The following is a 12,111-nucleotide window of genomic DNA, read 5'->3' on the forward strand; positions in this document are numbered from 1 at the left end:
TCAGTCCGAAAAATAGACTTAGAGTCTTCAAAACAAGGGAAAGAGGAAGAAAAAAAACCACTGCTGCTTTAAAGGTCACCTTCTGGAGGCCCTCACACTTGGGTAGAGGTCTCTTAAGCAGGATCTCCTATCTGGCACTTACACCACTCCTAACCACTTATCTGTTTTCCTGCTACCAGACTCTGAGAGAAGAGATCTATCTTTAGAATACCAGATAGAAATATAACACGAGCCATATATGTAATTTTTAATTATCTATATAGTCACATTAAACAAAGAAAAATAGGCAAAATTCATTCTAATAATATATTTTATTTAATCTAACAAGTAAAAAATATTGTCATTTCAACATGTCATACTCATTTTTGAAGTATTAATGATATATTTTATATTCTTTTATTCATATACACCTTAGAAATCCAGAGTGTATTTTCTACTTATAGCATATCTCAGTCTAGCACATTTCAAGTGCTCAATAGCCATATTTCTAGTGATGCCCATACTAGGCAGTACTAATCTAATGACTTTAATTCTTTTTGATAATTAAGTCATTCCTTAGTTTAAGTTAGGTGCTCAGGGAGGATTAGATAAAAGGGTTAGACATTGCCACAGCCCAGTGTTCACCTAAGGCCAATAAACTAAGGTCTATAAAGAAAAAATTAATTCTGTGCAATAAACTTGCAGTCTAAATAAATTATAACATACTTTCAAAAGTTTAATTGTTTCATAAAGTAATCTTAATGCAATACCTAAAGAACTAAAATATATATATACATATAACTTTTTATATTCCACATTCGAAAATTCATAAAATGTCATATTTTTGAATGGCACCTAGTTGCCAGTTCCTGATATAGCTTTTTATGAAGTCATAGAAGAAAGAAAGAGATCAGAAGGAGGGAGGGAGAAAAAGATAGAGGAAGAGAAAGAGGAAGGATGAGCCTATGAAGATGCAGAAAAGCAGGTTATAAACTTGAAATATGCAAATATATAGACTTTTCCTGGGTTCCAATCCCATCTGTGCTAATAAGTACATGCTAAGTACTCTTGGGCAGAGTGCTCAACTTCGTTATGCCTCTATAAAATGGTAATAATACTACTGCCCCACAAAACTGTTAAATGAGTTAATACATTTAAAGCATTTATACCAGGGTCAACACATAATATATAACTTAATAAATATTTTCTATTAATCACAATAATAGAAATTCAGACTAACAACTGATGACTAAAATCTGGTAAAATTTTCTACTAATCATGAAAACAACAGAATTAGATTGAAATACACAAACAGGACACCTGGGTGGCTCACTCAGGTAAGTGTCTGCCTTCAGCTCAGTTCACGATCCTGGAGTGGGGATGGAGCCCCGCATCGGGCTTCCTGCTCAGTGGGGAGGCTGCTTCTCTCTTTCTTTCTCTCTCTCTCTCTCTCTCTCTCTCTCTCTCTCTCTCTCTCTCTCCCCCTGCCCCTCTCCTCCCTGCTTGTGCTCTCTCTCAGGCTTTCTCTCAAATCTTTTTAAAAAGGTACAAATAACAACACAGTACAAAAAGAACCAAAATCAAACATTCAATATGTGAAAGATCATTTAAAATGCTTTATCCTTTGCCCTCATCTACCACCAGACTTGGAAATAACAAAGATTATGTCACTACAAAGCCCCAGGAATTCCCACAAAGATTATGTCACGACAAAGCCCCAGGAATTCCCACACTGCACAGGTATACATCCTTGTAGCTGCTACGGTGTCGTTCACCACGACTTCCACTCTTTCTAGATTTCTACACTCAGAAGAAAACTGCCAACCTCAGAAAATGTGTGTTGTATACAGGGATAGAGAGGAAGGCAGTTCTGGCAGAAACACACAGTATACAGAAGGCATAATCTTCAAAGTAAAGCTTTATAAAGTGAGAAAATAGGGAAACTCATGCAAGTAGTGCATGTTCAGAGCCATAGACTCTCTTATACTTGCACTGACAAGAATGTCAGAGAGCAAGGCAATGAAGAAAAGCTAGTCAAGATCCCGTATCTGCTCAGAAAAGCTGTCCAAGATGGCAGACTTTTAACACTTAGGCATACACTAGAGGATATACATAAACAACTCACTTTAGAGCTGAAGATACAAAAAGGAACCCAAATGAGTAAACAGAGCAGGGCCAAGGGCAATCCAGACCCTTTGTTGGCAAACATTGATTATGAACAAACTTATCCTTAAATAGAAGAGAAAAAAACAGTCTAGAAAAAAGGATTATTTGCAAGGAAAAGGAGGTATCAGCCTGAGGCTCAACAAAAAAGCAGTCTTCTGAAAAGAATTCTCTATAGCCATTAGTAGAAACATTTATAAGCTATTTGGTATAACCAAAAGGAAATCGACCATATTCCTTAAGAAATAAAAACAGGAAGTCATAAGGAGAGACACAATGACAGTCAAAAAAAATGGGTAAGATAAAGAATTACTGCAAAAATTAAAAACGTAGTAATAAAATTTGTGTTGGAAATAATAACTGAATTGATTATTCAGAAAACAGCGTTTATGTTGAGGGCAAAAATGAAGACTGCTCTAAGACTTTATAGGAAAAAATAGAGATAAAAAACATAAGGGAAGATGATAAAAAACCAATACAAGAACTCCCATTTCCTGAAAGAAAAAACATTAAAACAGAATAGGAGCAATAATCCAAGATACAACTGAAGAACATATTTTTGAAATGAATAAAGATTTTCTAAATTTGTTGACCAAAACAGTTTACCAGTTTCCACATAAAAATCAATGAACAGGGGGATCCCTGGGTGGCACAGCGGTTTGGGGCCTGCCTTTGGCCCAGGGCGTGATCCTGGAGACCCAGGATCGAATCCCACGTCGGGCTCCCGGTGCAAGGAGCCTGCTTCTCCCTCTGCCTGTGTCTCTGCCTCTCTCTCTCTCTCTTTCTCTCTCTCTGTGTGTGACTATCATAAATAAATTAAAATTTTTTTAAAAAAAATCAATAACAGAGGAGCACCCAGGTAGCTTAGTCTGTTAAGCATCCAACTCTTGATTTTAACTCGGGTTGTCTCAAGATTGTAAGAACAAGCCCTGCATCAGGCTGAGTGCGGAGCCTGCCTAAGGTTCTCTCTCTCCCTCTTCCTCTACCACCCCTCCCCAAAAATCAATGGACAGAAATATGCCTAGGTGAATTGTAGCATATTTTTTTAACTATAAATGTTAAAAGACAACCCATGACAATACAATACAGGCCAAAAGAGAGAGGTCTGGTGGAAGTTGCATGTAAAAGCAAGATCAGGCCAGCTTCAACTTATCTGTAAAATGATACTCTAGAAAACAGTAACAAATGTTAGCAGATCTTTGAAAGAAAATGCTGTAACCTCCCTGATATGGATGATGGTAAGAGGAAGTTACTCTTTACATATGCCAAGTCACCAAAAATATAACCCACATGTCCTTTTAAAAAAAAATTAACTGAGGCAATAATTAAGCTGAAAAGGGGAAATCAACATTAAAACTTAGATATAAGAAATCTGTGATGTATAGCAAAGACTTAAGTTTTACATCTCAACTACCTTTCTGCTCCCCCCAAAAAAACCATTTACCGCCACCATACTAACCTCTCTGAATCTTAGTTTCATCATTTAATATCAAATAACGTCTACCTTACAGTTAGTGAATATGAAATGAGATAACTGCATCATAAAGGATTTGCAAGGTGCTATCAAAATGTAAAAAATACTAAAAAACAAAAACAAAAACAAAAACAGAATACTTACTTCGCAGCATCAGTGTAAATTTTTACTCTCTTTCCACATGGCACTTTGTTCCTCTGCTCTAAAATAGACAGGGTTTAATATCTGAGACTGCATGTCATCAATCTTTCTCATCCCTGAAAATTTAGCTACAAAATAACAAGCATCGGGCAGCCCGGGTGGCTCAGCGGTTTAGCGCTGCCTTCCAGCCCAGGGCATGATCCTGGGGACCCTGGATCGAGTCCCATGTCAGGCTCCCTGCATGGAGCCTGCTTCTGCCTCTGCCTGTGTCTCTGCCTCTCATGAATAAATAAATAAAATTTAAAAAAAATAACAAGCTTCTTACTATTCTAAGGAGCAAAGAGAGTGGTGTCAACATCATGGCACCCTAAAATGGCGTCATTTTTGTTGCCCTTTCACATCTAAAATTTGGCACCTCTCCACAAACAAAAGTGCTTCCATGGGAACTATGGGATCAAGGGACCTAGGAGGAGTCTCAGCCACTTATACAGCAGGTAACAAGCAGACAGAACCTGGGACAGGCTATGGAAACAGCAGGAGCCTGTGAACGGACTCCAAACCTTCTTGGCTGCGGCATCTGGAAAACACTAACTTAGGCAGATTCCTGTGGATGAGAAAGCCTTTATAGAAGTTCAGATTTCTAGAGAAGTTCCAGCATTTCACTGGAAGATGGAAAAAAAAAAGTTTGGACATATGAGAGTAGGTAAGAGAAACTTTGCCAGTATCACCCCTCCCCCACAAGGTTCTACAGCTCAGAGAAAAAGCAGGTTGGGGATCTCTCCCATGGAAGAAAGGGTAAAGCAGTGAGTTAGTGCCCAGCTTCCCCAGCAAGGGACACTGCTAAAGAAATCCATCTCTCTTCCTCAGCACCCAAAGTTTAAAACAAGAGCCCCATGACAGGGGGTAAAGGAGGAATTCAGAAAAGAGACAGATAAGAATTTCAGAGCATCATCTGTACTCCAATAGGAACCCCACCCATGAATCCCTGGAAAAACCTCAACCAAAGATGCCCTCATCTAAGCAACAGGAACCCTCACCAGACCAAGTACCAAACCCATGCCCTCCTCACTCTGCAGTCTACAAAGGAATCCTTCAGAAACGAAGAAGCACTAACCCTTTCCCAGAAAAACAAATGCTAAAGGAATTCATCACCACTAGATCTGCCTTGAAAAAAAGTGCTGAAAGGACTTCTTTGAGCTGAAATGAAAAGATATAGAAACATAAAAACATATGAAAATATACATCTCACTGGTAAAGGTAAAAATATTATCAGATTCAGAAAACTGATTCTGTGATAGGTGGTATGTTAAACACTTAACTATATTATAAAAGTTAAAGGAAATGAATATTAAAAATAACTATAGCCAGTATAATTTCTTTATAAATACACAATATTAAAAAAGAACTGTGGCATTAAAAACATAAAAGGTTCAATACAATCTCTATCAAAATCCCAATGGCATTCATAGAAAGAGAACAAAAAAATCCCAGAATTTACATAGAACTACAAAAGATCCCAAATAACCAAAGCAATCTTAAAAAAGAACAAAGCTAGAGGGATCACACTTCTTGATTTCAAACCATATTATAAAGCAGCAGTAATCAAAATAGTATGGTACTGGCATAAAAACAGACATGAAGATCAGTGGTACAGAATACAGAACACAGAGATAAACCCACACATGTATGGTCAATTAATTACAACAAAATTGTCAAGAATATACAATGGAGAAAGCAGAGTCCCTTCAATAAATGGTGCTAGGAAAGCTGCACAGGTATGTGCAAAAGAGTGAAACTGGACCCCTACCTTACACCACACACAAAAATCAACTCAAAATAGATTAAAGTTTAACGTAACACCTGAAACCATAGCATTCCTAGATGAAAACACAGACGGTAAGCTCCTTGATATTGGTCTTGGCAATGGTATTTGGATTTGACATCAAAAGCAGAAGTAAACAAGTGGAACTATACCAAACTAAAAAGGTTCTGCACAGCAAAGGAAGCCAGCAACAAAATGAAAAGACAACCTACTGAATGGGAGAAAATATTTGCAAATCTGATAAGGGATTAATATCTAAAATACATAAAGAACTCCTACAACTCAATAATGTATTTGGGGATTTTTGTAACAAGATATTAGGTGGGCAGAGGAGGGAGGAATAAAGATTTTAGGGATCTCTGGGTGGCGCAGTGGGATCCCTGGGTGGCGCAGTGGTTTAGAGCCTGCCTTTGGCCCAGGGCGCGATCCTGGAGACCTGGGATCGAATCCCACGTCGGGCTCCCGGTGCATGGAGCCTGCTTCTCCCTCTGCCTATGTCTCTGCCTCTCTCTCTCTCTCTCTCTCTCTGTGTGAGTGACTATCATAAATAAATAAAAATTTTAAAAAATAATAAATAAATAAATAAATAAATAAATAAATAAATAAATAAATAAATATTTTAAACTTGAACAGTCATGTAAGGAAAATCATTGGAGACCCCAATACAGGTAAATGGCAGAGTTAAGGAAGTGCACAAAACTAAATATGATAAAGATGAAATTATAATAATCTAAGAAATATCAAAATTCTGGATTACTCTGTAGTAGCAGTAATAAAGAAGAATATTTGATAACTGTTGGAAGAAGCGGTTGGATTTGACCCTAAGCTTATGAAACAAATACAAGCAATTATTTGAGTAACACTTGATGACTTCTGAGAAAATTGCATTTCAGGTATTTCAGTAAAGGAAGAAGAAATACAGATGCAGCAAAGCAAGAGAACTCAAAAATACCAAGGCCTACCCTACTAAAAAGGGGTCTGAAGAATGAAGGCAGCAAACTCAGACTGATTCATTAGGTTTTTCTGCATTAACAGGAAATATCTTTAGTGTAGAAAAAGTCATATGACTCTCAGATACAAGAGGAGGAGAGAAATCTTCTGGAATACATAAAATATGATACAGATACATGATGTCCCTGCCTGTCTCAGGAACTTGGCTGTATCAATAGATAAGATGGAATAAGGTCTGCTCTTCGATAGCATTTCTTATTATCAAGAAAAGTCTACTCATCATATTAAAATCTTACTGGTGGAAAAAAAAAAAACTGCCACACAGACTGAAATTTATAATTCTTTTATTCCTAAAACATAATTCAGTTTTGCTCTCTCCCCAATAAAAAATGTTCCCATTTTCTTCCACATTCTCTTAATCAAACTATTTTCAAACTGCTCAGTAACTTTCCATGTGACTTTAAGCTACCTCCCTCTCTCGCCCTCTCTGTTTCTTTCTCTCCGATCAGGAAATTACTATAAAGGAAATTCAGAAAACTTGTCTATAACGATGATCTGGGTATGAGCAAATTTATAGGTCAGTTTTCACATGGAATGTCAGATGATAGAAACATAGGAAAGAATATTTGGAAATCTGCAAAACACTATATTTTAATCAACTGAAAGGGAAAAATGAGCCTGTAGAAGTTATAAACTATCCTCCACAGTTTCTTTATATGCTAAAACTGTGAAGTAAAAAATTAAGTACTCATATTTCATTGAATAATTCTAGTAAAAAAAACTGTTAACATCAATTTTACTTTATTTTTTATACAACTTGACTGACAAACCACAAAGGAGGCAAAATGAGCCATACAAACAAAACTCTGAACAGGGTAGAGCCACAAACTGGCATCTGGGATAAATCTTATTGGTTATATCTTTAAAAGTACAAATTTGAGTACAGAGAAGCCCTTTTTTATTATGACACAGCCAAAGACAATTTGGTTTTCAGTTGAAACCACAACTACTAAAGGTCGAATAACATTACATCACCATTAATAATTCAACAACAAAATAGAAGTATCTAAAGAGGAAGTCTGGAAAGCATCACTTCATGCTATAAGTTGAATTCTGTCCTCCTTCCCCCAATAAAGATAGGTTAAAGTCCTGACTAACAGGTATCTGGAAATGTGACCTTATTTGGAAATAGGGTCCTTGTGGATGTAATTAGTTAAGATGAGGAGATGCTAGAGTCGAGTGGCCCATAATCTGATATAACTGATATCCTTATACAGACAGGATCCTGTGAAGACACAGAGGTATAAGGCGAATGTTATGTGAAGACAGAGGTGGAGATTGGAGTGATGAATCTACAAACCAAAAAACGCCAAGCATTATTGGCCTTCACCAGCAGCAAGGGAAGAAGTATAAACCAATCTATGATTCTAACCCCCCTAAAAAAAAAAATAGTTTTCTATATTCTATTTTCAACCTTCTGATACTGAATATGGTGAGTTTTTCCATAGGAAACAATTCTTCAATCCTCAGCAGACACTAGCTGGGGGTCCTACAATTCAATTATCACACTAATACCCACAAGTAGCACAGACCACATGTCTGAACCCTACTTCAGGCACCAATCTTAAGTCCAAGGCGGTCACCTGTACATCTGACCAACCATCCAGAAGTCAAATTCCCATCACTCCCCTCTCAGGTTCAATAATTTGCTAGAATGGCTCACAAAACTCAGGGCAACACTTTATCTACATTTACTAGTTTATTACAAAGGATACAACTCAGAAACAGCCATCTGAAGAGCCTCAAGGGCAAGGTACAAGGTAAGAGGGCGTATGGAATTTCCATGCCCTCTCTGGGCAGGCACATCACTCTCCCAGCACCTCCAAGTATTTACTAGTCCAGAAGCTCTCCGAACCCTTTCAGTTAGGATGTTTTTATGGAGGCTTCATTCCTTAGACATGATTGATTCAATCATTGTCCATTAATAAATTCAACCTCTAGCCCTTCTCCCTTTACTAAAGAAGAGAGTGGAGCTGGAAGTTCCAAACTTCTAGTCACAAGGGTGTTCCCCTGACAACCAGGCCCCCACCTTTAGAGGCTTTCCAAACATCACCTCGTTAACATAAACTCAGGGATGGTTGAAAGGTGTGTGTTACAACAAAAGATGTTCCTTTCACTTTTATCACTCTGGGAACTATGTCATGAGTCAGAAACCAAAAACAAATATTTTATCAAAAGATCATCCTATGAATCTTATTACTTAGTAAATTACAAGGTTTTAAGAGCTCTGGCCAGGAGCCAAAAGTGAAGCCCAAAATATATATTTCTTTTTATATCACAATATCACACTCCAGAACTGTGAGAAAATAAATTCCTCAAGTTTCATGGGATCCCTGGGTGGCGCAGTGGTTTAGCGCCTGCCTTTGGCCCAGGGCGTGATCCTGGAGACCCAGGATCAAATCCCACGTCAGGCTCCCGGTGCATGGAGCCTGCTTCTCCCTCTGCCTGTGTCTCTGCCTCTCTCTCTCTCACTGTGTGCCTATCATAAATAAATAAAAATTTAAAAAAAAAATAAATAAATAAATAAATTCCTGTGTTCTAAGCCACTCAATTTGCAACACTCTGTTACAGCAGCCCAAGGAATGAATAGACCTAATATTAAGAAAAATTTCCCAATTTAATCTTGAAGAATTTTAAATGCAAGCTGTTCTTAACTGGGAAAAACTTGGAAGCAACCAGTCTTTCAGACAAGGAATAGATAAACAAACGGTGGTACATCTATACAAAGGAATATTATTCAGCAATAAGAAGTGAGTTATCAAGACAAAAAAAAAAAAAAAAAAAAGAAACAGAGGATCCTTTTTTTTTTTTTTTTTTTTTTTTTTTTTTTTTTTTTTTGAAACAGAGGATCCTTAAAGATACGCCACCATTAAGTGGAAGAAGCCAATCTGGCTTTGTATTAGATGATTCCAACCATATGACATTCTGGAAAAAGCAAATCTATGTAGACAGTCAACAGATGAGTGTTTGTCAGGGGTTCAGTGAAAGGGAAGGAGAGACAAACGTGGAGCACAGAGGATTTTTAAGGCAGTGAAACTGCTACACACAATACAGTAATGATGGAAACATGTCATTATGCATTCGTCCCACAGAATGTACAACATAAAGAGTGAGCCCTTATGTAAACTATGGATTTTAATTAATATTAATGTATCAGTATTGGTTTATCAATTGTAACAACTGCACCACGCTAATACAAGATGCAAAGAAGAGAAATTGTGCGGGTGGGAGACGGGAAATCAGGGCTGTGGACTTTGTATTTTCTTATAAGTGAGACCATTAAAATAGAACTACAATAATGACTACTACCTATTAGGAACATCATTATATAACAGAAAAAAGATCTTTAAAACCCAAAGGTTAGGAGGATGTATTCTTGTGATACAGAAGAGTCCTTCCTTGATAAAAGATGGCCCATAACAGAATATCTGTCAAAAATGAAATAGAAGTAGATAGGTAGACAGATGAAATATTATCTCAATTACTTTCATTTCACCCCACACCAAGGAAAAAATCATCATGAACTGGCCTAGTTAATGCTCTGCTTTTAGAAAATCATTATTCATTTATTGCTTATAATATCCCTGCAAGAGAAGCATTAGTAGTGCTATTCCCATTTATGAATGGGGTAACTGACCCCTATAGAAGTTAAGCAACTTTTCCAAGGGGACATATACCTTGCAACAGCAGCTGAACTTGAACTGTATAACTGTACTAAGCTTATGATCATGACATGATAGCATCCTTGTGCAACTATATAGCAAGCAAATGACATGAGGGATGGGAAGCTGTGAAAGAGATCAGGACCAGAGGTGACAAGTGGAAGTCATCCATAAACAAACAATGGCTGAAGCTATAAGGAGGGGGAAAAATCATAAGGAAGGAAGGAGAAGGGAGCCAGGGAGTGAGCAAGGGCTGCAGGACACATTAAGGCCTTTCTTTTGGCTGAGAAAAAAAAGGACAGGGAAGTGTACAAAGAGAGGCAGTCCAAAAAGAAGTGAACCAAAAACTGTCACCAAGATTGAAATCAGGGGCCATTATCTTTGACTCCTCTCTCCCCCCAATCTGCAACACTCAGGTAGCTTTAACACATTACATCCACATATGTATGTTTTCAAATTTGTCCTTTACTTCGCATTTGTCATTACCCTGTACATGGCCTTTATCAATTTTTATTTGGAACTATTCAAAGAGCCTCCAAACATGTCTCCTTGTTTCCATTCTACCTGCCTCTAAGTAATATACCTGCTTGTGTATCCAGTTTCTTTTACTCCTCCTTCCACAATTCCCAACAAATGAGAACTTATACACACTGTTCAACATTTGTTTTTTTTTTTAACTGTCTTGAACATATTTTCATATTCACACGTGGAGACCTACCTCTTCTTTCCAAAGACTGCATAGTATTCAATTATAAACATATAAATTATCAGCCCCCCAAAAACATTTCTATTATTTCCAGACTTTTGTCATTACAAATTTTAGCATTGACGTGTCAAGTTTTAACCAGACTATCTATAGAAGAATTACAACCTAAACAATATTGACCATTTCTATCAAACAAGATATGCTTTTCCATTTATTTAAGTCTTCTTTTATATTATTCAGAATTTTAGAGTTTCTTCATAAAACCTCTGCATGTATCTTAAGTTTATTCTTGGATATTTCATATTTTTAATTGTTATTATAAATAGGATATTTCCCTCCCTTAAGTATATATACTTAAGTATATAAGTATACTTAAAATATTTTTAAGTATCTTCATAATAGAAAGCTGTTAATTCTTATATATCAAACTTGGCTTTTAGTATGCCCTGTAGTTTTTTGTTGAAAGCTGGACATGATGTAGTAGGTAAAAAGAACTGAAATAAGCAAACCTTGAGTGATGTGGTAGTGAGGTATGGAGGTGGGAGGGGAAGTATTCTACAGTCCTATGACTAAGTCCTACATACAGTCCTCAATCTTTTAATGAGCTTGTACCCCTGGGCTGTAACACCCAAAAGTGCTTCCTAGTCTCCAGCTCTGAGGTAGGAAAGGATGGCTAGAGTACTAGAGTTTGTATTTCTATTTATCTTCCTCCAGGTAGAAGACTAGAGGAGACTGGAGTTAAGAATTTCCCTTCTCCCGGGTCAGGCAAGCTCTGACAAAACCAGGTAGGATAGGTTAGTAAAACAGTTTCTCTCAAGGGTAGGCCTTATCAAAAAGAACAGAATGCTTTGGACATATTTCAAACTGGCTGTTTTTCCCTCCCCTCTGCCAGAAAGCAAAAGAGATTTTTCTCTTACCTCTGTGTGGTAACTTGGTAGCATTTTTGTTGGTAAAACTCACAAAAGTATGAAGAACTCCTAGAAGTGGGGTTCCCTGGAGTTAGCTCTCAGACTTGTCCACATTGAGCATCCAGCAACTCATCAATTACAGTTCCTGTTTTGATACCCCATACTGGTTCCTGAGAAGGCTTTTACTTGTAAGTTTCTGCTCTACCTGTCTGTCCAATTTGGAAGGCAGCCATTTGTCCCATGAC

The 12,111-nt window shown here is 37.3% G+C and overlaps 1 protein-coding gene across 15 annotated transcripts in view; it reads right to left on the minus strand.

Moving 5' to 3' along the window:
* Positions 1-12,111, minus strand: part of MTMR2 (myotubularin related protein 2) — a 121,834-nt gene that overhangs the window by 50,286 nt on the left and 59,437 nt on the right. For 2 of the 15 annotated variants that reach the window (XM_077867529.1, XM_077867533.1), the window contains one exon: positions 3,761-3,818. The exons of 12 other annotated variants lie outside the window; for them this stretch is intronic. The gene's annotated coding sequence lies outside the window, so the exon portion shown is untranslated. Of the gene's footprint in view, positions 1-3,760; positions 3,819-8,424; positions 8,539-12,111 lie in introns of those variants that run through there. One more of the 15 variants, XM_077867532.1, reaches the window with a different exon arrangement.

The sequence above is a fragment of the Canis aureus genome, chromosome 23 (genome assembly GCF_053574225.1).
Source record: "Canis aureus isolate CA01 chromosome 23, VMU_Caureus_v.1.0, whole genome shotgun sequence".
Classification (NCBI taxonomy): domain Eukaryota; kingdom Metazoa; phylum Chordata; class Mammalia; order Carnivora; family Canidae; genus Canis; species Canis aureus.